Raw genomic sequence first — 5,202 nt, 5'->3', positions numbered from 1 at the left:
CTTTATGTGTAATTTCAATCCATTCACCACTGTCGCAGTTTTTTTGTTTCATCAACAATTTCCATTTGACAGCACACTCCAGCTCTAGTACTACTTTCGTCCTAAAGACAAAGGAAGTAAACGAATGGGAAAATCATTATCTGTATGTTCCCTTCCAAGCTACTAATCATCACAATTGGATAGGTATTCCTTCAGTCAGTCCTTCACTGTCCCAGTGGATCAGAGGGTTGCTCTCCTCCCCCACTTCAAAACATCCAAATAGTTTAATGAACTGTTCAAATAAACTTTGTACAACTCAATTGTTAGAAGGCCATCACTTACTGGGAGGTGAGAAAAACTTAACAAAAATGTAACGCTTAAGCTACAGAGTTAAGAGGAGCAGTTTGGAAGTATGTATCCCTGTGTTCTTACAGCAGATTCATGTAATCAGACATTTGAGATAGACTGAGTCAGCAACTTGCCATGAATAGAAATGTGAATTTGGTGATGCATTTTCACTGGAGGTATTTTCCAGCCATGATTCTGTTTCAATTAAATTTGCACAGTCCTCAATTCCAATTGAGATGAACACTTGCCAGTTAACTTTGACACAGATCATCAGCGTGAATCCACCATTCACCATTTTACTAGCAAGCTGCTGAGTTGTACCATGCCTTACGCTGTTAACGTACCGACGTTATGAAATAGAATCTTACCATCCCTACAGTGTGGAAACAGGTCATTAGGCGCAACAAGTTCACACGCAACCTCTAAGGAGTATTCCACTCACAGCAATTTCATTCCCTATTACTTTGCACTGTTCCTGACCAACACATTCTGGAGAACGAGGTACAATTTAGAATGTCCAATTTATCTAACCTGCATATCTTTGGACTGTAGTAGGAAACTGGAGCAACCCGAAGAAACCCATGCAGACACAGGGAGAATATGTGAACTCTATACGGTCGCTTGAGGCTGGAATCGAATCCAGGTCCTTCATGCTGTAAGGCAGCAGTGCTAACCAACGAATCACGAAAGCTAACTTCAAACTTAGTAGAGCCATTCTTCCGAATAAGCCTGATATCAAAGACATACACGTCTCCATAGCCATTTTGCAGCAAAAGGTAGACATAAGTAGACTACACATACTCCAGCACGTGGCTGAAGGTGATCAGTTAGAGGATAGATGTTTTATCCGATCAGATATGAAACCATTCAATAGTGGAGTTGACTTGATGGTCTGAATGGTGTCTTTCTGTTCCTAAAATTGTTGGACTTAATATGAAGCTGCAAAACCAACCTGAGTAAATGTGCCAAATTTAAAAAAAAGCGTGATGCGCCGGAACACTTAACCGAGGTGAAATGTACAAAGAACAACACACAAAGGGTAGACAATGTCGGGTAATTGATCCGTAGTGATCAGTATACCAAGGTAAACAGGAAAACCGATAGTCAGTATCTACATTGAACTAGGGTCCACGAGGCATGTAGTTAACTCTCACAATCCACTATTCCCCTTCCGTTTTCCTGACGCCGCCTCCGTTCTTGTTTTAAACTGATCGAATGTCAGGCAATTGCAGATGACATTGCTGATGTGGAACTGTAGCATATAGAACATAGAACATATAAGCGCAGTACAGGCCCTTCGGCCCTCGATGTTGCGCCGCCCTGTCATACTATTCTGAAGCCCATCCCATCTACACTGTTCCATGTACGTCCATATGGCTCTCCAATGACGACTTAAACGCACTTAATCTTGGCGAATCTACTATCGTTACAGGCAAAGCATTCAATGCCCTAACTACTCTCTGAGTAAAGAAACTACCTCTGACATCTCTCGTATACCTATCTCTCCTCACTTTAAAGTTATGACCCCTCGTGTTTGCCATCCCCATACTTGGAAAAAGACTCTCCCTGTCCACCCTATCTAAACCTCTGATTATCTTGTATGTCCCTATTAAATCACCTCTCATTCTTCTCTCCAACGAGAACAGCCTCAAGGCCTTCAGTATTTCCTCGTAATACATTCCTTCCATACCAGGCAACATGCTAGAAAATCCCCTCTGCACCCTTTCCAAAGCTTCCACATTTTTCTTATAATGTGGTGACCAGAACTGTTCACAATACTTCAAATGTGGCCGGACCAGATTTTTGTACAGCTGCAGTATAACCTTCTGATTCCAGAACTCAATCCCTCTATTAATAAAGACCAAAAAACTGTTTTCATTCTTAACAACCCTGTCAATCTGGGTGGCAACTTTCAGGGATCTGTGTTCATGGGCACCGAGATCTCTCTGTTCATCTGCACTCCCAAGAATCTTACCATTAGCCCAGTACTTGGCATTCTGATTACTCCAGCCAAAGTGTATCACCTCACACCTGTCCACATTAAACTCCATTTGCCACCTCTCAGCCCAGCTCTGCATCCTATCTATATCTCTCTGAAATCTACGACATCCTTCGTCTCCATCCATAACTCCACCGAGCGTAGTGTTGTCCTCAAATTTACTAACCCGCCCTTCGAAGCCCTCATCCAGGTCATTTATTAAAATGACGAATAGCAGTGGACCCAACATCGACCATTGCGGAATGATTCTATTAACTGGACACCAAGATGAACATGTTGTATCAACTACAACACTCTGTTTTCTTTCTGCGAGCCAATTGCTGATTCAAACTGCTGTCTCCCACAATCTCATTCCTACTCATTTTGTATAATAGCCTACAGTGGGGACCTTATCGAACGCATTGCTCAAAACCATATACAGCACATCAACCTGCTTACTCTCATCCACCTGTTTGGTCACTTTGTCAAAAAACTCATAAGACTCGTTAGGCACGACCAACCCTTTACAAAACCGTGCTAACTGTCCCTGATCAGATCATTATTTTCTACATGATTATAAATCCTATCTCTTATAACCTTTTCTAACGCTTTACCAATAACTGAAGTGTGACTCACTGTTCTGTAATTACCAGGGTTGTTTCTACTACCGTTCTTGAACAAGGGAACCACATTTGCTATCCTCCAGTCCTCAAGCACTATTCCTGTAGACAATCAATGGCACAGGCTCGGCAATCTCTTCATTTGGTTCCCAGAGGATACCAGGATAGATCCCATCCGGCCCAGAGGACTTGTCTATTTTCACGCTCTGCAGTATTTCTAATACCTCTTCCTTGTGAACCTCAATCTCTTCGAGTCTAGATGCAAGTATCTCTGTATCTTCCTCACCAACATTTTCATTCTCTATAGTGAACACTGTCGAAAAAGATTTATTTAGTGTTTCTCATGTCTCCTCTGACTCCACACACAACTTCCCACTATTATTCTTGATTGGCCCTAATTTAACTCTCGTCATTCTTTTATTCCTGACATATCTATGGAAAGCCTTAGGATTTACCCTGATCCTATCCGCCAACAACTTCTCATGTCTCCTCCTGGCTGTCATGTCTCCTCCTGGCTCTTCTGAGCTCTGTTATTAGTTCATGTAGGGAAACTATAAGACCATAAGAACATTAGATATAGGAGCGGAAGTAAGGCCATTCGGCCCATCGAGTCCACTCCGCCATTCAATCATGGCTGATGGACATTTCAACTCCACTTACCCGCAATCTCCCCGTAGCCCTTAATTCCTTGTGACATCAAGATTCTGCCTGCTGCACAATATCATTATGCTTCGAAATATCAGGCAGTATTTCATATTGATTACTCTAAACGTTATCCTTTAACAAGCCATGACAGTGAAATAATTGAATTCTCATCACTATACGACCAGGGAAGATTCCTTTTAACATCACCCTGGGCACCATGAGATTCGCCATTCTATTCTCCCATCCTTCTGTGGGTGATCGCCTCGGCCCTATTCATGTCTTGTTGGTTGGTTTACAATACTGAGGCTATCTTATCATCTTTGCATTTCAGTTTCTAAAGGATGAGACCTTCTCTCTGAGCTGGCAATGTGATTGCTCAGTGGTGATAACACTGTCCTTGTAAACTAGAAATGTGCTTGAAATAGGCCATTCCAGTTTTTCATTCCACGAACTTGAGGCAAACTGTTCGGCAGGACAGGAAATAGCGGGCGTGAGCAGTGATCAAGTTTGGCAGCAAGAACGAGGTGAGGCAGTATAAACTACAGAGTAATTGGGGAAAAATGGGCAAGGAACATTGGGATGGGAGGGGCTGAATGCTTCATTTCTTTGCTGTAACCAGAAACTGGTGTTGAACTCTGAAATGAGACAACATCAGACAATTTCTGCTTGCTTTCTCCCGAGGACTGTGTCACACTTGGGGAAATGTGTCTGCGTGCTTCAGTCTATGGGTAAAAATGGGGTTCAGTTCCCATCTCAAACTTTATTCCAATTTATTATGTTTTACGAATTAAAACGTTCCAGAGAAATTAGTATTCAGGTGAAACGTCAGAGCTTACAAGGTTACAGACCAATTGCTGGAAAATGAGACGAAGGGACCCATTTCTGTGCTGTTAACACTCGGTAATTCAATTATTTTCGAGGGGAAACATATCTGCAGTGACATAATTCCAAAAAGTGTGTTATGAAGAAACGGATCAACGGCTTCTACCCTCGCCCCTGGTGGTCTAGTGGTTAGTATTCAGCGCTTCAACTGAGTGGCCTGCGTTTCATTACCGTTCAGGAAATCGGGACTTCTTGTTCCTGATGCAGAGAGCGCAGTTCTACCAGGAATCTGTTTCATGCGTTAGATCAGTCAATACTCCACCTCATCAAAGAAGGGAAAAGTGCTTTCCCTCTCTGCACAGTCGGACAGTTAATAATTCATTCTCCTTTGATTCCACTTCACAAAGAGTTTCAAAATATTGTCAAAACTGAGTCTCAGTTATTTCTTTTCTTTGCTTTTCATACAAAGGAGCTGCAGCGATTGAGTGCGTTGGTGTCTGAAAACGAAACGTACCTCTGAGCAATGTATTGGGCTATTCCAGGATTCCCTTCTCTGACAACGGTGGGACATGACTGATGTTGTCTATGATATGGAAGTGCCCGTGTTTGAGTTGAGTAGACAAAGTTAAAAATTACACAATATCAGGGCAGAGTCCAGCAGGTTTATTTGGAAGCACTAGCTTCCAGAGAGCCGCTCCTTCATCGGGAGAACCACCATACAATGTGTTCAAGAAAAACAGATACTCAAAAATATACTGCGCAGATTCCTCAAGAACAAACCACGACAAGCAGACCAAACACAGCCAGAAA

This window comes from Chiloscyllium plagiosum, unplaced genomic scaffold (assembly GCF_004010195.1).
Source record: "Chiloscyllium plagiosum isolate BGI_BamShark_2017 unplaced genomic scaffold, ASM401019v2 scaf_1227, whole genome shotgun sequence".
Taxonomy (NCBI): Eukaryota; Metazoa; Chordata; class Chondrichthyes; order Orectolobiformes; family Hemiscylliidae; genus Chiloscyllium; species Chiloscyllium plagiosum.
Note: the sequence above shows the minus strand (reverse complement) of the source record.